The 21,797-nt window shown below is 47.5% G+C and overlaps 1 protein-coding gene across 1 annotated transcript in view; it reads right to left on the bottom strand.

Moving 5' to 3' along the window:
- The window catches only part of LOC140599525 (uncharacterized), a 476,056-nt gene that overhangs the window by 39,746 nt on the left and 414,513 nt on the right, over positions 1-21,797 (bottom strand). Inside the window, exons 13-14 of the mRNA XM_072762680.1 lie at positions 14,048-14,121; positions 13,572-13,818 (exon numbers count right to left, since the gene is read on the bottom strand). The gene's annotated coding sequence lies outside the window, so the exon portion shown is untranslated. The remainder of the gene's footprint in view (positions 1-13,571; positions 13,819-14,047; positions 14,122-21,797) is intronic.

The raw sequence follows: 21,797 nt of genomic DNA, 5'->3' as shown, positions 1-21,797 counted from the left end.
GCACATGAGAAAATGCTCCGCATCACTGGCCATCAGGGAAATACAGATCAAAACCACAAGGAGATCCCACCTCACACCATGAGAATGGGGAAAATTAACAAGGCAGGAAACCACAAATGTTGGAGAGGATATGGGAAAGGGGAACCCTCCTGCACTGTTGGTGGGAATGTGAACTGGTACAGCCACTCTGGAAAACTCTGTGGAGGATCCCCAGAGTTAAAAATGGATCTGCCTTATGACCCAGCAATTGCACTGCTGGGGATTTACCCCAAAGATACAGATGCAATGAAATGCCGGGACACCTGCACCCTGATGTTTCTAGCAGCAATGTCCACAGTAGCCAAACTGTGGAAGGAGCCTTGGTTTCCATCGAAAGATGAATGGATAAGGAGGGTGTGGTCCCTGTATACAATGGAATATTCCTCAGCCATTAGAAACGACAAACACCCACCATTTGCTTCGACATGGATGGAACCGGAGGGTATTCTGCTGAGTGAAATAAGACAATCGGAGAAGGACAAACCTTATATGGTCTCATTCATTTGGGGACTATAAAAAATAGTGAAAGGGAATAAAGGGGAAAGGAGAAAAAAATGAGTGGGAAATATCAGGGAGGGAGACAGAACATGAGAGACTCCTAACTCTGGGAAACGAACTAGGGGTGGTGGAAGGGGAGGTGGGTGAGGGGTGGGGGTGACTAGGTGATGGGCACTGAGGGGGGCACTTGATGGGATGAGCACTGGGTGTTATGCTATATGTTGGCAAATTGAACACCAATAAAATATAAATTTATAAATAAAAAATTTTTTTCAAAATGAAATCAATACGGTAAGAATTCTGGGGTCTCAACCGGAATTTATCTGAGTCCAAATATCTTAAGATCTCTTTTGGGGAACTACTTTTATTTTCAGACAGCCTGTGGCCGATCTCAGATGGAAGTGCGATAGCTCCCAGGACCAATAATTTGTCAAGTGCCAAAACCTGTGCAATGCAATGGCATTCTGTCTTCTGCCAATCTGATATTTGAAGCATATGAGTCTCCTGTCAGAACCTCCAGATCTGCACTGAATGTGATCCAGTATTTCCGGACAGTCTATGTGAGATATAGGATTTTGGAGGGAAACCGTCTAGGATCTGTCAAACACTCTTGTTTTCCTAGATTTTCTAATCTTTATCACCAGAAAGCAATGTGCCTGGAGCATATTTTCCAAAATCTCCTGGGTATGTATAAACTATCTTCTGTTAGCCTTGTTGCAAAAGTTAGCTGAGGGTATTCTAAAAGACATGGTCTTGGAAAGTGTATTTATCTGCAGATGATGTACCGCATCTTCCAGTTTACTTCTTACAGAACTAAGTGGAAGAGATAAAAGAACTGCCCCTTAAAGTCATTCATACTAGGATTCAAATTCAAGAAAAAAATAGAGTCGGGGAAGGGGGAATAAGCTGTCGATGATAGTCCTGGCTACACCCTTCATTGACTGATTAAATAAATCATTTTGCTGTATCGACTGATGTCAGACTTAGTGGTAGTAGGTCCAGCCACACAGTGACAAATGGGATAGGCTGCAGAGGCCAACAGCACTAGATTGTTCCCTGATCGAAGGAGAGCCCCTGACTAGAAGAACTGTGGCCCCTACGGACTGGCAAGGGAGATATATGGTAGCCTACGGTGAGGTCTGTCCATTAAGGGGAAAAAAAAAAAAAGCTTTTTATCTCAAAAGATTTATTTATTTTTTAGAGAGACAGAAAAATAGATAGAGAGCATGAGGGGGAGAGGGAGGAGGAGAGAACCTCAAGCAGATGTCCCACTGAGCTCAGAGCCTGATTTGGGACTTGATCCCAGGACCCCAAAATTGTGACCCAAGCAGAAACCAAGAGTCGGTTGCTCAACCCACTGAGCTACCCAGGGACCTCAAAAATTAAATTTTAACCCTGGGATTCCAATCTGAAGGATAGACCATGGAACCTAATTCAAGTCATCATTTTCTCAATTCTTTTAGGAGGGTCGATAGCTAACGTCCTAGAAGCATAGGGGAGAAGTTAAGTCATTGCTTATGATGCAGGTGTGGGGGCATGAGGGCTTAATTTTCTCATGAAATCCTGGTTGAGGAATTAGAATGAAAAAATATGAAATTATCCAAAGGGTCACTGGAAAGTTAGAAGCGAAACACATGATGAGACAGAAATACTACTTACTGCGGACTAGGACCTGTTCTAAGTGCAATACGTGTGTTAACTCATTTAATCCTAGCAAGTGGTTTCATTATTGTCCTATTCATTGATGGGAAACCAAGGCACAAAGTGGTTGAATAACTTGTTTGAAGCTAGTAACTGGTAAAACTGGGGTTTACACCCAGGACCTATGGATTTAGGGACTGAGGTGTGTAACCTGAAGAGTAGCTGAGCCATATGAGTGGCAGGAGTGGGTCTTTGTCCGAGCATGGGGAGAGGTAACCTGCCATTGGCCACAAGTGTCCCTAAATGTACTCCTTGTACCTACAAGAAATGCAAAGTCCTGACCGCCCTCTATCTGGGGCCACCCCTCAGGATTGTATTTGTCCTGAGTAACTTTGAGGCATGAGGAGACGTTTCCTCCTAGACACAGAGCCGGCCTGTCTGCTCTTGCTCTAAAACTCAGTTTTCCTCTCTGGGAACACACTCATGAGTGTACAGGCTGCATGCTGAGGTCTTTGCAAAGTTCCTACTCACCATCCATGGGTCCAAGGGAGCATCATCCCAGTTCTCAGCGATATGGACAGAGATGGGATGCAGAAAGTACAGAGAGGCCGCAGGAAGGTAACAGAGACAAACACATTTTTCTTAAAGTGGTTCTGCTGTTTATGAACAAAACGGCAGGAAGCACACTGGAAGTGTGTGTGCTTCCTTTCATAGTTCCCAGCAAAAGTGACTTCATCCCGGTGATTTTTTGATTCCCTTCTATTTTCATCTCTCATTTTTATGCCTTCTCTATACTTCATCACGGGTCAGAAAGTTTATAGTCATACAAAATCATTTTTCCCCTTGTTTTTTGCAAGATCATGCCGAAACTCGGTGACCCAGGACAAAGCTAGTTTTTAGATAAATCCCTCCCTCCGACATCACTTTATGTAGTCCTGCTCAGTAAGCAATCTAGGCTCTGGAAGGTATTACCATTTCGCTAAATCTATTAAGTTTCCACTGCTAAGAGACATCTTTACTATACAACATGTCAGTTACACTCAACCCAGAATTCTTTCCTCGAATCCCCACTGTGTGAAATACATGAAGTACCCTCTTCCTCTTTTCTTCTTCTTCTCCTCCTCCTCCTTCTTTTTTGAACCTTCTCTTGACTTTTTCAGTTAACTGGGAAGGAGTTCAACTGTTTTTGCACTTTTCTCAAGCCACCAAGAGTGACAAGTGTTACAAATGTCGACTTTTTTCCCCCCTTGTAATGATAAGAATTCATAAATAGTTGAGAAAAGTTGGTGAGATTTCCAGGATAGGGCACTTGGAGGAAACCAAACTCGGAACACTACATTTTTTTTCAGGTTGAATTTGCCCTTCGGTCAAAATACAAACTTCTCTTAACATGAGCTGAGGTTATTTACCTGAAAAAATCCTACTTCTGAAAGGTACCAATGCAGCTAGAAGGGGACATCCATCATTTATATAATTACAACTTATTATTTCCCTTTACATGTTATCCTCTGAAATAATGAGCCCTGCTTTGGAAACAACCTCCTAGAATCCTTTTCAGGAAATCTTGACCCCCACCCCCATATTACAGGTGGGACAGTTAAATCAAAGTGTCTTTACATAGTGATATTTTTCAATGACTCAATTGAGAGTCATAGAGAATCACCCAAGTAACAATCAAAACCTCACATTTAATGTTTAACACATGTTAAAACATTGCAATGTTTTATGTTAATACACTTAAAACATGTTAGAGATTATATTCTAAATTGACAGTTGCTCAGCACCTATTAACATTTTGGTTGTGAACAAAATACTTTCAGAGGATTGACTGACAGGTATGTATTTCATTCTTTTCTACTGGTTTTAAAATCTATTCTTGCAAATAATTGACTCTACCTCAGCTCCCAGCCAGAGTCAGACAGTTTATGTTATTTTAATTTCAGTTCCATGGACTGGTTTGCCCTGGCTCTTGCCCACTAATGACTAGCTTTTCTTTTTTTTTTTAATTTTTATTTATTTATGATAGTCACACACACACACAGAGAGAGAGAGAGAGAGAGGCAGAGACACAGGCAGAGGGAGAAGCAGGCTCCATGCACTGGGAGCCTGACGTGGGATTCGATCCCGGGTCTCCAGGATCGCGCCCTGGGCCAAAGGCAGGTGCCAAACCGCTGTGCCACCCAGGGTTCCCATGACTAGCTTTTCTTCCTGATGGCCAGCTATTCTGATCTATAGACATCGGTCTTATACTAGTTGCAGCCCTACATAGAAGCAGCCTACCTAGAATTTTCTGTTAGCTCCTAAAATTGCTTTAAGTTGTAATCCTTACAGAAAACTGTGGAAGCGGAGAAAATAAGGCCATTCCACGTTAAGTTCAGCGTTAGCACAGGTACGGCCATCCCAGGCCCTGGGAATCAGAGCTGAACTTGACATTACTTCAGTTACAGGAAAAAAAACCCAGCTTACAGCTTAATGCCCTAGAAAGGCCCATATTAGAATGAGAACAGAGCTCAAGGCCCTTGAAAGCCCCATATCAGAATGTAAACAGAACTTGAAAAATTCCTCCACCCCTTCTGGAGGTCCCCTAGACCAGCCCATAAAACTAAGCTGGAACCCACCTCGGGGTCCAAGTCCCTGCTCCCCTGTGTCGGGTATACTTGGACCCAAGCTCGAACTTCTAAATAAACCCTCGTGTGTTTGCTTTGGTGTCGGCTCCTTGGTGGTTTCTCGGATATGAAATCTTGGGCACAACAAAAACCACTTATGTGATGTCAATATCTGTATCAATAAATCGCTTTTTCTATCAAGAAAAAAAAAATCTATCCTTAAGTTACAGCATCAAAGACACGTGTCTGAATGGCCTCAATTGGACCCAGTCACCCTCCTCAAACTATACTTTGATTTAATACTATTCTTTGAATCTGGACAAAAAACTTACTCATTACTTTTGTTTATTCACCCATCCATCCATCCATCCATGATTCATTCACATTTTTATTGAGCCAGAAATATGGTTGGTACAGGGAAAATGATTATTAACAAAACCAAACAAAGAACCCAGTCTCCTGAAGCTTATGGTGCAGAGACAGACATTGATCAAGAAATCAGACAGGGAGGCACACCGCAAGAGACTCTTATCTCTGGGGAACAAACTGAGAGTTGCTCAGGGGAGGTGCGGAGGGGGGTGGGGTAAATGAATGATGGGCATTAAATTAAGAAGGGCACGTCATGTAATGAACACTCTGGGTGTTCTATGCAAGTGAAAAATCACTAAATTCTACCCCTGAAACTAATACTACACTAATTGGTAATTAACTTGAGTTCAAATCAAATCTTGAAAGAAAAAAAATCACATGAATGAATTACAGAGAGTTACAAAGTGAGATAACTGTCCCGCAGCAGAGATAACTGGGTCTCAGAGGGCCCATGAAGGAGGAGCATGACTTTAATGGACTCCATCGAGGTGCAGTTTAGAGAGCATTCCGGGGCCAGAATATGTAGGACCCTGATTGTAACCTTTGGACTTTGATTTTTACTCTGAAAGTCTATGGCCATACCACCCATACCTCATACTTTGTTCAATTATTCAATAAGCTATTATCTTATGTAAAGCACTGTCTTCACCTCGTTGGGTAGAGCAGAGACGGAAAGATACAAAAGTTCCTGCTCTGGTGAAGCTCCTAGAGTGGGAAGCCGGTAATTAGAACACAAAGCATCATATTGCGTTTTAGAAAGAGACGTGTAGCAACGAAAAAATGGAGCAGGACAACGGAAATGAGGAGTGCCACGGAGATGGGATTTACTTTGAATATTTGTTTGAATAAATGATCAGTGTAGGCCTTCATGAACAGGTTACCTCTGGGAACAGACTTGAAGCAAGAGAAGGATTTCTAAGAGAAACTCTAGACAAAGAATTTTCTAGGCGAGGGAACGAGCTAGAATGAGTCCAAGAGTGGACACTTGTATGGGTTTCTGAGAAACAGTAAAGGAAGATACAGAGTAGTCAGGAAGGCAGACATAGAGGTTGTGATAAAAGAGACAAGGAAGGGCAGACAGATCACATAGGCCTTTTGACCACCATCCTCACTTTGGCTTTTATACTGACTGGACTGGGTGAGCCTTCAAATGGTTTCAGAAGAGTTATAGGATCTTACTTTTGCTTTAAGTGGATCGAAATGGCTGCTCTGTGTAGAATCTTACAGTGGGCCATGGGGAAAGGCAGGAAAACCCCACAAAAGACTTCAGAAGAATTCAGGCAAGAGAAGATGGTCACTTGAATTAGGATCTAGCAGTGGAGATAATAGAAAACAGCTGGATTTTGGATCTATATTGAAGGTCAAGATAAAAGGTATTTTGCTGATGCACTGGATGGGGGTTTGAAAGACAGCAAGGAATTAAAGACAACTCTGAGGTCTGGGGGCTGAGTAACTGGGAAGACAGCCTTGCAATCAAGTCATAGGGGTGAAGACTACAGATGAATATTGTTTGGGTGGAGTTGGGTGAGATCATGTTTATTTGCAGAAATGAGAAGAGGTTAAATGAGTAGTTGGATATTACAATTCAGTGGGAGAATGATGAATGTGGGAGGTGTCCACCTATAAACAGCACTGAACGGCAGGACAGGAGATGATACCACTCCGGACCCGGACCCCGGAGTGGTGACTGTAAACAGAAAGGACCAGGGCCTGAGCCCTGGGGCACTTCAGTGTTCAAAGATCTGAGAAAAGAATTTTCTTCATAGCCCATTATGGGTCTGAATGTAATGAATCTGTTTTAAAATGGGTGTGTTTTTTTTTTGTTTGTTTGTTTAATTTTTTACTGGAAACTTAACCAGAAATTTTCTGAAGGGGTAATGATTTTTCCTCATAGAAATTTTAAAAAAAATCCCATAAAGGCCTCATGTTTTACTATTGTTAATAAACAAGTAATTGTCCAGTAAGAGAAGTCAAAATTCTTTGGTTAAAACCAAATTAACAATACCTACAGTTATGACACACAATATTCTAATTCTAAAGTCATTTCATCAGCGAGGTAATTAATTTTGAAATTATCTGGAGTCGAGTAATAGAACGAGAAGAACAAGATAGATACATCTATATCTATAGTCTTCTGAATAGTAGTAAAATACTGTGCAGCCATATTCTATTAGAAACTAGAGGAAAAAATAGCAAGGTTGTGCTTAATTGTAGATTCAGGTGTGTTCCAAACAACTCTGAAGGTCAATCCTGGTTCTAGATAATTCACTGACCTAAAGGAATTTCAGGAAGTTGGGGCGGGTTCAGGGTTAAAGGGAACTGAGGCAGGACCTCAAGGCAGCCACCACTGAATCAATGGGGGTAGAGCTACTGGAGAAGGCCAACTTGAATTCCTGCTCCCTGTGGTTCTGAAGCCGGAGGAGCATCTGAGGCATGGAAACCACCCCGCTGCATGCATGCCGCTCAAGTGAGGGCAGTTTTAATGGGCTCTGAGGGAGATCACTTTCCTTTTGGAACTCTGAGGTCTGGAGTTTGTACTACAACACTTCTTTGTGCTGTGTATGTCTCATCTGCTGGCGTGAGCTGAGACAGAGAGCAGATGTTTATTAGCAAGGGATTCCAAACTCTTAGCAATCCTTAAGCAATACCAAAACTATGTGGAATGTGATCTTAGTTTCTCAATTGTACAGTTATTTCTAAATATAATATCCTTCTAAGATTTTTTTTGTTCTTCTTGACTTCTATTCCTGTTCTTTAGGAAATATAACGAAGATGGCAGAAAAATAGGAGTAGTTTAGAGTCCCACGCGGCTGGAGTTGGGGCCTGGCGTGACCACTTAACTGGGTGTGAGAACAGGCACGTGGTCTAGGAACATAAACTCCCTAAGTATTAGTTTCTTCACCTGTAAAGTGGATTAATACTACTACGCTCTGGGTTAATTTAAAAACATAAAATAAAATAGCACATTCTAGTGCTTAGCAGAATGCTTTATACCTAGTAGGTACTCAATAAATCACAATCCTTTTTTTCTCCGTTGCTACCAATCAATCTGGGCCGCTGGGTCTCATTTTCATTCAAGACAATTTACTATTTTATCAGTCTTAAATACTGACATTTTTGTGCATTCTATTGTTTCTCAATCAACTCTACTGAGATGTCATTTACAAACAATAAAATGTACTGAATTTCACCTAGGGTAAATTTTGGTGAGTTTTGACAAATTTATACACCTGGGAACCAGTACAACGATCAAAGAAACGACAAATACCCATCATTTGCTTCGACGTGGATGGAACCAGAGGGTACGATGCTGAGTGAAATAAGTCAATCGGAGAAGGACAAACATTATATGGTCTATTTCATTTGGGGAATATAAAAAATAGTGAAAGGGAATAAAGGGGAAAGGAGAAAAAATGAGTGGGAAATATCAGAAAGGGAGACAGAATATGAGAGACTCCTAACTCTGGGAAACGAAATAGGGGTGAGGGAAGGGGAGGAGGGCGGGGTGGGGTGGGGGTGAGTGGGTGACGGGCACTGAGGTGAGCACTTGACGGGATGAGCACTGGGTGTTATTCTACATGTTGACAAATTGAACACCAATAAAAAATAAATTTATAAAAAAATAATAAAAGGAAAAAAAAAGATGTAGGATCTTTACATTATTCCTATCATGTTTTCTCAGTCTTTTCCAAATCATTTTCTCACTTCAGCCCCAGGGGAAGGCAATCGTTGCTGTTTCCTGTCACTAAATCTTTATCTTTCCAGAGATTCATATAAATGGGAATTCTAGAGCATTTACTCTTCTGTAACAGGTTTTTATTTTCCATTCTTTCTTTATTTCATTTTTCATTATTTTCCTATTTCTGACGTTCGTTTGTGTGGTTGCGTGCATAAGCAGCTCATTCCTGCTTACCGCTGCGAATTATTCCATTGTATAAACATAACACAACTTTTTAACCCTTTGCTTGCTAATAGACATTTGGATTTACAGTTTTCTGTTATTGTAAATGAATATCCTCTATGTGCAAGCATTTATGTGGTTTGGTCCTATATTTTGACCATATAAATCATTCGAAATCATAAACATTTGAATACCGTGGATCAAGATCACCTATGTACAAGTTTTTGTACATAAAAAGTATCTTTGTGCCTGCAGGGAAGGGGGAGCCGTCGGCAGCCCCAAGCGCTGCTCCTGAAGCTTCCTCCAGGAGTGGACTCAGGGAGGGGATCCCAGGCAGTGAGGTCACTTCTTTCACAACAGAGGCCAACAGAACTGGGAACCCCTGCACCCGGGCCCCCACAGTCTAGTGCAGCCCCACCTCAGGCTCACTTTCAGGAGACTTCTGCTACTGAAAGATGTTCCCTTCTGGCTTTCCCAGTTTCGAGCAACGCCAGGAACCCCAGGGTTGCGTCTGCTTCGAATGCTGGAGACGTTGGTGCCACCGTCAAACCCAACGCCTCAGGGAGTTTTTCAGGAGGCGCCGGAGGGTAATACAGAGCAGGCCAGGCCAGGCCAGGCCAGGCCACCTGTGCCAGCCATCCTGGGCAGCCCCATCCCCTCCTCTTCAGGGAACCAGGGATGTGTGGGCAGGTCGCATCCAGGCTGGAGGACCTTGCAGGGCAGCAGGGTCCCCGGTGATCCCTTCAGGGTCACCCTGATGTCACGGTGGGCAGGGTGGAAACAGGATTCCCGAGGCGCCTCTTACCCACCCCAGAGTTAACCCAAGGCCCTGCAGCAGCACCCCTTTGCTCTCCTTGGGGGAGGTGTGTGCCGGCTGTGCTCTGGTGTGTCTGCAACGGAGTCAGCAGGGTGTGTGGCCCGGCAGAGGCGGCCAGACTGGGCGCTGAGGCCTCCTGCCTGGCTGCCCCGCACTGACTTTACAGAGCTTCACATGTGACAATGGGTGGTGGCGGAGGCGGGAGGAAGAGGACATCCCCCACACCCTGGTGGTGTTCAGGAAGGAGCCCAGCACAGCTAACGGAGCCCTGCAAGGGTTCAAGGTGAGTGCAGGGGCTGGGGCCACCTGACACCCAGGGCCCCGATGCAGCAGGAAGGGCCCCGGGTCCCAGAAGCCAGCCTGCTGCTTCCCTGGGCTCCCCGCTAGACTTCTGCTGCTACAGGGGTCTGGATTCCCCTCCTCCCCAAACTTGCCCACATGGCCCTGCCCCTGCCTGGGCCAGATGCAGAGTCCCTGTGCACAGATTTGTAAGAATATCAGAATAGAGCCTTCAGGGGATGCCTGGTCGCCCAGTGGTTTAGCGACTGCCTTCTGCCCAGGCCCTGATCCTGGAGACCCGGGATCGAGTCCCGCCTCGGGCTCTCTGCATGGGGACTGCTTCTACCTCTGTCTGTGGGTCTGCCCCCACCCCCGTGTCTCGAGAATAAATAATAACTTTTTTATAATGCTTTCTTTTTAAAGACTTTATTTATTTATTCACGAGAGACAGAGAGAGAGAGGCAGAGACACAAGCAGAGGGAGAAGCAGGCTCCATGCAGGGAGCCTGATGTGGGACTGGATCCTGGGTCCCCAGGATCACGCCCTGGGCTGAAGGCAGTGCTAAACCACTGAGCCACCCGGGCTGCCCACAAAAACTTTTGAAAAAGAGACACATCGTGTCTCATCGCACGTGGTCTCCAGTAGTTTGCACTGTGCTATGCTTTCTCCTAACTGGTGCTCCTAGGAGGCCCCATTGGCCTGACGTCCTTCCCCCTCTTTCTCCAAGGCTTGAGCATGGTCCTGGTGAGTTGGGAGACTTTTCCCCAAAGGGACACGGGGCTCACTGTATTATGTCTATCGCTCTGCAGTTAGGTTTTGAAGGAGCGCATCCCTGCCCCCCCTCCCGGGGTCAGGCAAAGGGGCCTCCTGTGCTGCACAACATGTCAGAAGGCCAGTTGGTTCCCACAGCCACTGAGCCCTTCACTGATGCAGGACTTCGATGTGATTCCCTTCTGTTGCCAAATCACGGGGCGGCGCTGAACATTCTGCAGCCCTCAGGCCCTGGGCCCCCCCACCCAAGGAAAGGTCTCCGTGTGGACACCTCGAGAGAGGGACATGTGGTCAAATTCAAGAGGTGAAGCCGTTAATGCAGGGAGGTGCTGCCAAAACAGCTGACAAGGGGCCCTGGGATACTGACCCCTCCCACTTGAGATCCTTGTATTGATCCATATTTTTTAAAAAATTTATCCTCTAAGATTATTTCTTTGTTGGATAGTTTAAGAGACAGGCAGAGAAGCAGGGAGCGGAAGAGGGAGACACAAGCTCCTCAAGCACACTCTGCCCCAAGCGCAGAGCCTGCCAGGGGCCGGATCTCCGGATGCTGAGACCATGACCTGAGCCACATCCCAGAGTCAGATGCTAAGTGACTGAGCCGAAGGCGTCAAGCCCCGAGTTCCTGCTGTGGGCACTCCTGCCCCCCCTGGCCCCCCCCCCCCAGCCACTGAGCTCGGGCTTTGGTCTGCGGTCCAACTCCCAGGTGGTCTGGAGGCTACAGTGCAGGCTGCACGTCCTCTCTGTCCCACCTCAGGCTGAAAGGGCCTCAGCCCTGAGAAGGAATCGGATCTGCCCGACCACCTCCAGCCGGAGGGAGCGGCTGCAGCAGGAGGTAGAAGAACTGGTGCCTGCCTTGCTGCACTTGCACAGTCTGTCCCTATTTGAATTCCTCAATGTGGTCGAAGAGTATGGCACCCCTGAAGAGGTGCTGGACCTGCTGTTTGCAAAGTGAGCTCCCTGACCCTCCACAGCCCAGGGGGATGGGATACCTACTGGTTGGGAGTCTTGGGGAACGTGGCTGAACTTCCTGGCCCCTGGGGCTGCTGCTCCGACTGGAGTAGAGTCACACAGGGCCTAGTCAGGTCCTGTAGGGCAGCCCCAGGGGCCTGGCCTGTGGCAGGTGGGCTAGAGGGGCTGTGCTTGTGCTCAGCAGTCTTCGTTCTCTCACCATGACAAAGCCTGTGCCTCCTCCCCACCTTCACCAGGGTCTTGAGCTGGCCTGTTTTGCCATTGAAAGGGAGTCCACCTGGGATCTGTATCATGGGGCATTTGGAGTGGAGTAGGGGTCCCCGGGGACACCTGGGCACCCAGGCCCACGTGGATATCGGCCATGGGCCTGGCCGGAGCCCTTTCATTCCTTAATCATTCAGAAAGTGCCAGCGGGTGCAGGTACTTCTCCAGGAGCTGCCCGTGGCCCAATGCACAGAGCTGACGGCCCCCCAGGGTTCTGGATTAGTTGGGGTTCAGAGGGTGACAGCACCTATGAGGAGAGGTTGGGTCCACAGGACGATTCATGTGATGTCCCCCGCCCTCCTCTAGATATCGATACATCATGAATTCTTGCAAGAAGGAAGGAATCCGGGACCAGTGGGAAATGTGAGTGAGCTCTGGCTCATGCAGGGGAGCCTTCCCTCTCCAGGAGGGCCACGAGGGGGCTGTGGGTCGAGGGTTCTGCTGGACCCCTCATCGCACACGTCTTCAATTCCTGTGACAGGGTAGAGGTCTGAGGCCCCGTCAGGGAGAGCAAAGGAGAGCCGTGGGTGGGGTGCGGGCTTTGTGGGAGAGCACTGGGACGCCAAAGGGACCTCCTCCATGCCCATTCCCCCAACCCTCTGTCTGCCCCACACCTGGGACCCAGAGCAGAGGGTGTGGGGAGCATCGCACTCACCAATCGGGTGGCACCTGGACCCGGGTGCACGGCAGGTGCTCAGGAGAGCCAGTGGGGGCTCAGGGACCAGACGGCCCCCGCCCGTGGGAGATTAGAGTCACTGGAAGGACATCCCCCGGGGGCCCTCGTGAGTGAGGCTGGGCAGACCCACAGGAGGGAAGGTTCCCTGGGAAAGACAGTGATGGTCACACTGCTGGTCATGGGCTCCCATGCACAGAGGGTTCGTGCCAGCCCCTCCTCAGTGAGCAGGGCTGTGGCAGGTAGGACCGCCAGGTGGCAGGTGGACAAGGAGCAGCACTGGCTTCCGACAGCCCCATGCTGGAGGCCGAGGGCTCCGGTTCCTGCAGGGCTTCCCCGGGACACCTCTGTGTGAGGAGCCCTGTCTTCTGATGCCTCCGCCCACCTGTCCCTCCCCAGCGCCATGTCCTCCTTCCTGACCATCTGGCTGGACTACTACGAGGAGGACTACCACGCTCCCCCAGAATTTCCTGCCCTGACAAAGCTGCTGAAATTCACAGGGCAGTAAGTGCCAGGCTCAGTGCTCGACTGTTGTGTGGAGCGTTACCTTTGGCGTTTCATAAACCTGCATCAAGCGGAGTTTGAGGGTGGAGGTGAGGAGGACTGGGGTGGCCGAGTTGGGGACAGGGTGGGCCACACAGAACAAGCCTCCATGCTGCTGGGCCAGGAGCACTGGGTAGGCTCACACCCCATCCCCATGGACTGCAGTCTGGGGAGACCTCCAAGGGCTCTTGCACTCACACACGTTGAGCGGTGGTAAGAGTGTCCTTGATTTGAGAGGGACGTGGAAAGTCCATCCTGGTGATGATACTTTGTCTTCTTGGAGATGATACTCTGTCTTCGGACACCGAGCAACACCCTGAACCACCCCAAGAGCGCGCCCGAGCTTCGACGACGGTGGGGCCTGCTGCACCTTCAGGGTCTCAGGGGATGGAGCTGGTCCCAGCTGCTGGAGCTGAGTGCTTGGCCCAAGCCCTGACGCCAGCTGCTGTGTACAAGGCAAGACAGGTGGTGGTCAGACCTCTGAATTCCTGGCCTGAGCTGGAAGAGCCACCTGCACCCTTGGGAGCCCAGGAGGCCTAACGCGCCCCACAACCGGCTAATCAATGTGCTGGAGCAGCCATGTCACTCAGGGGAGCAACCGGCTTCGGACCCCGAGCAATACCCTGAACCACCGCAAGAGCCCGCCCGAGCCCCGACTCTGGGGCCTGCTGTACCTGCAGGGTCTCAGGCGAAGGAGCTGGTCCGGCTGCTGGAGCTGAGGGCTGGGCCCGAGCCCTGATGCCAGCTGCTGTGTACAAGGCAAGACACGTGGTGGTCAGACCTCTGAATCCCTGTCCCACCTGGAAGAGCCACCTGCACCCTTGGGAGCCCTGGAGGCCGAACGGGCCCCACCACCAGCGATCGAGGTCATCGATGTGGCGGAGCAGCCGCCTCATTCAGGGGAGCAACCAGCTTCGGACCCCGAGCAACACCCTGAACCACTGCGGAAAGAGCCTGCCTGAGGCCGACTATGGGGCCTGCTGAAGTTCCTGGGCCTGAGGTGATCAAGCTGGTCCCGGCTGCTGGTGCTGAGAGCTAGGCCTGGGCCGAGATGCCGGCTGCTGAGGTCAAGGTACCTGGTGGTCATACCTCTGATTCACTGTCCTGACCTGGAGGAGCCACCTGCTTCTTGGCCACCCCAGAAGGAGGAGCAGGTCCCGGTGCTGGCTCTCGAGTTCATCGAAGGGCTGGAGCTGCCACCTGCCTCAGTGGAGCCACCAGCCACGGCCCCTGAGCAGCAGCTCGTGATGGCTGCAGCACAACTGAAGCCTTCCCCTCCCCTTTCATTGTGCTGTTTCTGTATTTTGTGTTTTTCATAAACCTCTATAATTGCTTCATGAATTTTATTTGTTAAAAAGGATAAGTTAACTTTGTACAAAATTGACTCTGATGCTTTTAAATTATACATCGTGGTACTTTAGGTCCATTCATACTCCTTCTATGAGGCTAGCATCACCTTAATTCCAAAACCAGACAGAGACCCCAACAAAAAGGAGAATTATAGACCAATATCCCCGATGAAAACGGATGCAAACATTCTCAACAAGATACGAGCCGACAGGATCCAACAGTACATAAAGAAGATTACTCGCCATGACCAAGTGTATTTATCCCCGGGATGCAAGGCTGGTTCAACACTCGTAAAGCAGTCAATGGGATGGATCACATCAACAAGAGAAAAAACAAGAACCAGATGATCCTCTCAATACATGCAGAGAAAGCATTTGACAAAATACAGCATCCATTCGTGATCAAAACTCTTGACGCTGTACTGATAGACGGAACATTCCTCAGCATCTTCAAAGCCATCTAAGGAAAGCCCATAGCAAATATTATTCCCGATGGGGAAAAACTGGGAGCCTCTCCCCTAAGATCAGGAACACGACAGGGACGTACACTCTCACCACGGCTACTCAACATACTACTACAAGTCCTAGCTTCAGCAATCAGGCAGCAAAAAGAAATAAAAGGCATTCAAATTGGCAAAGAAGAGGTCAAACTCTCCCTCTTCGCAGATGACATGATACTGTACCTAGAAAACCCAAGACTCCACCCCAAGATTGCTAGAACTCATACAGGAAATTCGGCATTGTGGCAGGATACCAAATCAATGCCCAGAAATCAGTGGCATTTCTAGACACTAACGATGAGACTGAAGAAAAATAAATTAAGGAGTCAGTCCCATTGACAATTGCACCCAAAGGCATGAGATACCTAGGAATACACCTAACCAGAGAGGTAAAGGATCCCTACCCAAAAAACTACAGAGCACGTCTGAAAGAAACTGAGGAAGACACAGAGAGATGGAAAACGATTCCATGCTCCTGGATTGGAAGAATTCATATATTGGGAAAATGTCCACGTGACCCAGGGCAATTTACACATGGAACGCAATCCCTATCGAAATACCATGGACTTTCTTCAGAGAGTTGGAACAAATCATCTGAAGATTAGTGTGGAATCAGAAAAGACCCCAAGTAGCCAGGGGAATATGAAAAAAGAAAACCAGAGCCGGGGCATCACAATGCTGGATGTCAAGTTGTACTACAAAGCTGTGCTCATCAAGACAGTGTGGTCCTGGCACAAAAACAGACACATAGGTCAATGGAACAGAACGGAGAATCCACAAGTGGACCCTCAACTCTATGGTCAACTAATATTCGACAAAGCAAGAAACACCATCCACCGGAACAAAGACAGCCTCTTCAATAAATGCTGCTGGGATCATTGGACAGCCACACGCAGAGGAATGAAACTGGACCATTCTCTCACACCACCGAACACAAAGAGAAACTCAAAATGGATGAAAGATCTAAATGTGAGACAGGAAGCCATCAAAATCCGAGAGGAGAACACAGGCAACACCCTTCTGGAACTTGGCCAGAGCAACTTCTTGCAAGATACATCCATGAAGGCCAGGGAAACAAGAGCCAAAATGAATCACTGGGACTTCATCAAGATGAGGAGCTTCCGCACAGCAAAAGAAACGCTCAACAAAACTAAAAGACAACCCACAGAATGGGAGAAGATATTTCTAAATGACCCGTCAGAAAAAGGGCCAGTGTCCAAGATCTCTAAAGAACTCATTCAACTCTACAGCAAAGAAACCAACAATCCAATCATGAAATGGGCAAAAGACATGAACAGAAATGTCACAGAGGAAGACATAGACGTGGCCACCAAGCACATGAGACAATGCTCCGCATCACTGGCCATCAGGGAAACACAACTCAGAAGCACAATGAGATACCACCTCACACCAGTGAGAATGGTGAACGTTAGCCAGACAGGAAACCACAAATGTTGGAGAGGATGTGGAGAAAGGGGGACACTCCTGCACTGTTGGTGGGAACGTGAACTGGTGCAGCCACTCTGGAAAACTGGGTGAAGCTTCCTCAGAGTTAAAAATAGAGCTGCCCTGCGACCCAGCAATCCCACTGCTGGGGATTTGCCCCAAAGATACAGACGCAGTGAAACGCCGGGACACCTGCACCCCGATGATTACAGCGGCAATGTCCACAATAGCCACACTGTGGAAGGAGCCTCGGTGCCCACCGACAGATGAATGGATAAAGAAGATTGGTTTATGTATACAATGGAATATTCCTCAGCCATCCGACAGGATGAATACACACCATCTGCTTCTACGTGGAGGGACCTAGAGGGTATTACGTTGTGTGAAATAAGTCAATGTGAGAAGGACAAACATTATATGGTCTCATTCATTTGGGGAATATAAAAATTAGTGAAAGGGAATAACGGCAAAGGAGAGAAAATGAGTGAAAATATCGGTGAGGGTGACAAAGCATGAGAGACACCTAACTGTGGGAAATGAACAAGGGGTAGTGGAAGGGGAAGTGGGTGGGGGGTTGGGGTGACTGGATGATTGGAACTGAGGGGGGCACTTGGTGGGATGAACACTGCGTGTTATGCTACATGACAGCAAACTGAACTCCAGTACAAATATCTTTTTAAAAAACGGTGAACCCGCGGCGCCCGGCCCTGCATCTCCACACTTGGGGAGCAGCGTGGGGTGAGTGGGACGCCGGCCACCCAGTCTCCTGCTGCTGCTGCCGCGTGGGCTCTGCTTCCATTCCTCGTGCTGGGCCCGGGGAGCGGGTTCTGGACCGGCTGCTGCCGAGGGGGGTGTAGGAAGCCCTCGCCTTCATCTCTCTTGCACACCCATGCTTGCGCTCTCGCTTGGTGTGTGTGTGCGTGCGTCTGCCGGCTACTCAGCCCCATCGGGGAGACCAGACTGGGGTTCTTGGTCAGCGCTGCCGGATGTGGGGACACCTTCCCGAGTAGGCCACAGACGCAGCAGGAACTGTCCTCCCACGTCCTCTGTGGGGCCTGGTCCCTGTCGGGGAGCTGACCAGGTCCCCTTGGGAGACACAGCCGCGGCCTTTCCTCCTGCCTCTGCTCTGCCCGTGGGGCCTGAGCCACCCCAGGCCCACAGGCCGCATGCCTGCTGCTCTGTGGGGCTGTCAGCTGGCAGGTTTCCTGGGACCTTCCCTCGGGGGCTGTCCTGGGGGCTGAGGAGGAGGACTGCTTTCTAGGCGATGGTTCCTCCAGAAATGGCCCCCTTCAAAGGGCTTGAGTAGGCGGGAGCTGACTCGTCGGTTGTGTGGGGGCAGGTTTGTGGCTCGAGGTGGCCAGGAATGGGTGGGGATTCCTGAGTATGTCCGAAGCAGCCCCTGGGAAGCATCGGATGGCTCTCGTGCCATCGAAGGAGGTGTAGACACCAGGTGGCTGGGAGGAGAATGGCCAAGGTGGCGCAGAGCTCTGCCCCCATAGATGGAACGGAGCCTGTTCTGGAGCTGCTGAGACCCCATCCTCAGGGTCCCCAGGATTTGCCAACCTATCCCACGTCCCAGGGCTCTCATGGCACACACGTGAGTGAGAACCGGTCTCGATGGTCTCGTCGGGATCTCCTGGTGTGACGAGGTGGGACGTGCACCGTACCCCATCTACTCGGGAGACTGGGGAGCCATGGACTCCGTGATTCGTCGTCTTCTCTATCTGACGTGGTTTTCAGTGTTGCGTTTTGGCCCACCCCACCTGCCGTGGCAGCAGCTTACCAGCGTCAGAGTGGCGGGCTGGGGCACCAGGCCATGCGGCGGATGGCGGGCCGTCCTCGTGGGTGTCCTCTACCCATTGCTGCCGGCCTGGGCCCTGGAGCCGGTGCAGCCTGCGTGTTTTCTCACTTCAGATGCGGCCGCCTCAGATTGGCCACTGAGCTCCGTCAGCCGAGGTCCGCGAAGACCAGGGTGCCCGCCTGCGAAGTCCCCTCTCCAGTGACGGTTTGCAATAAATCTGTATTTAAGCACTTCGGCGTCCATGTGTGTCACTTGCTTCCAAGACTCTTCTCTGCGTGTGTGCGTTTCCGGAACTCCAGCCACGAGGTCCCTGGCTCACAGACAAAGCAGACGCCAAAGTTGGGGATTCCTCAGTGTCTTCTGAACTGTGTCTGCTCTAACCTGTGGTTTTCAGAAATCTCATGAATGAAAACTGGTACAGCCACTCTGGAAAACAGTATGGAGTTTCCACAAAGAGTTAAAATAGAACTACCCTAAGATCCAGCAAATGCACTACTAGGTATTTACCCAAAAGATACAAAAATACTGATTCGAAGGGGTATATGCCCCCTGATGTTTATAGCAGCATCATCAACAATAGCCAAACTACCAAGAGAGCCTAAAAATTTATCAATGTGCAAGGATAAAGATGTGTTCTCACCCTAGTGAGAATGGTGAAAATTAACAAGACAGGAAACAACACACGTTGGAGAGGATGTAGAGAAAGGGGGACCCTCCTGCACTGTTGGTGGGAACGTGAACTGGTGCAGCCACTCTGGAAAACTGTGTGGAGGCTCCCCAAGAAGTTAAAAATACAGCTACCCTACGGCCCAGCAAGTGCACTGCTGGGGATTTACCCCAAATATACAGATGTGGTGAAACGCCGGGACACCTGCACCCCAATGTTTATAGCAGCAATGTCCACAATAGCCACACTGTGGAAGGAGCCGAGATGTTCTTCAACAGATGAATGGATAAAGAATGTATATTTATACAATGGAATATTACTAAGCCATCAGAAAGGACAAATACCCACCATTTGCTTCGATGTGGATGGAACTGGAAGGTATTTTTTTTTATTTTTTTTATTTTTTTTAAATAAATTAATTTTTATTGGTGTTCAGTTTACCAATATACAGAATAACACCCAGTGCTCATCCAGTCAAGTATACCCTCAGTCCCTGTTACCCATTCACGCCACCCCACGCCCTCCTCCCCGTCCACCACCCCTAGTTCGTTTCCCAGAGTTAGGAGTCTTTATGTTCTGTCTCCCTTCCTGATATTTCCCACACATTTCTTCTCCCTTCCTATATATTCCCTTTCACTATTATTTATATTCCCCAAATGAATAAGGACATACACGGTTTGTCCTCCTCCGATTGACTTACTGCACTCAGCATAATACCCTCCAGGAACTGGAAGGTATTATGATGAGTGAAAAAGTCAACTGCAGAAAGACAATCATCATATGGTTTCACTCATATGTGGAATGTAAGAAATAGTGAAAGGGATTATAAGGAAAAGGAGGGGAACTGAGCGAGATAAATTAGATAGGGAGACAAACCCTGAGAGATTCCTAACTCTGGGAAACAAACAAAGGGTTGCAGAAGGGGAGGTGGGTGGGGGGATGGGGTAACTGGGTGACTGAGGAGGGCACGTGGTTGGACGGCCACTGGATGTTATACCATATGGTGGAAAATCGAATTTTAATAAAAACAAACGTAAAAACAAAAACAAAAAAGATGTGGTCTATATATACAATGGAATACCACTTGGCCATCAAAAAAGAATGAAATCTTGCCATTTGCAACATCCTGGTTGGAGCTAGAGCGTATTATGCTACGTGAAATAAGTCAGTCAGAGAAAGACAAACACCATATAATTTCACTCATGTATGGAATTTAAGAAATGAAACAGATGAACACAGGGAGAGAAAAGAGAGAGATGCACACCAGGAAACAGATTCTTAGCTCCAGAGAACATGCTGACAGTTGCTGAGGCGAGGGGAGAGAGGGAGTGGGTATTAAGGAGGGCACCTGTGATGAGCACTGAGCATTATGTGTAAGTGATGGATCACTAAATACTACCCTTGAAAGTAATAATAGCTATATGTTAGCCATCGAATTTATATAAAAACTTGAAACCTAAAGTAATAATACAACAAAGAATGCAGCTAACAAAAAGGGGAAGGGAAAAAAAAAGAGGGAGAGCAAGAGAGACAAATGAATTACTACTATTAATAAAGTAATCAATACTCATTATACATGGAACATTAAATGCTGTTATATATTTTAATAGAATAACAAAAATATTTAATCCAAAGCAGGCAGAAAAAGAGGAAAAAAACCACAAAGAACAGATGGGTAGACATGACAAATAGGAGACAGCAAGATAAAAGATTAAAATCCAATGCATCAATAATCATATTACTTATAAATGGTCTGAACAGCTCAATTTAAAAAGCAGAGATTTATAAGTTGGATAAGAAGGCAAGGTCCAATTGTATATTGGTCCAATTGCGTTTTGCTTATGAGAAACCCACCTTAGGTAAAAATATATAAATAAGTTAAAAGTAAAATGATGAAAAATATATAAAGGGAGCAGGATTACCTATATAATATCATGTAAAGTATACTGCAGAGCCAAGGACATTACCTGGGAAAAGCAGCTCTTTCCATAGTAATAAAGGGGACAAAGGATTCAACTTACCAAGAGGACATCCTCATCCTAAACATTTATTATGCACCTAACAATGAATTGCCAAAATACATGAAGGAAAAATTGGTAGAACCGCACAAAATTCTGCCTACGGGTACAACGGGAGATTTCAACCTCATTCTCTCAAAAATTGGTAGAATATTTGGGCATAAAGTCCATTACGGCATAGAAGACCTATGAGCATCCTCGGCCAGGGTGGCCTCATTGGCATTCATGAAACACCCCATCGAAAAAAATAACAAATTAAAATATTAAAATAAATTTTAAAAACCCACAGCATCCAACAGCCACAAAATTGGACAGGGATGATAGAATTCTCAAGAATCAGTTCAGCAGCTTAACCGAGCCACCCACGTGCCCCTCTTTCTCAAGAAATCTAAAAGAATTCAAGGTATAATCTCTGACCACAGTATAACTAAGGAGAAGTCAGTAACAGAAAGATCCCTGGGAAATTTTCAACAAAAGAATGTATGTCTTCATAACTCTTGGGAAGAAGAAAGAAGAAAGAAGAAAGAAGAAAGAAGAAGAACAATAACAACAGCAACAAAGATCTCTGAGCCAAAGGATAATGAAATGACATTTAATGTCAAAATTTGTAAATTAAGCAGGACTTGGAGGAAAATGTACACTA

This window comes from Vulpes vulpes, chromosome 7, assembly GCF_048418805.1.
Source record: "Vulpes vulpes isolate BD-2025 chromosome 7, VulVul3, whole genome shotgun sequence".
NCBI lineage: Eukaryota > Metazoa > Chordata > Mammalia > Carnivora > Canidae > Vulpes > Vulpes vulpes.
The sequence above is the reverse complement of the archived record's forward strand: the minus strand, read 5'-3'. Positions and strand labels throughout refer to the sequence as shown.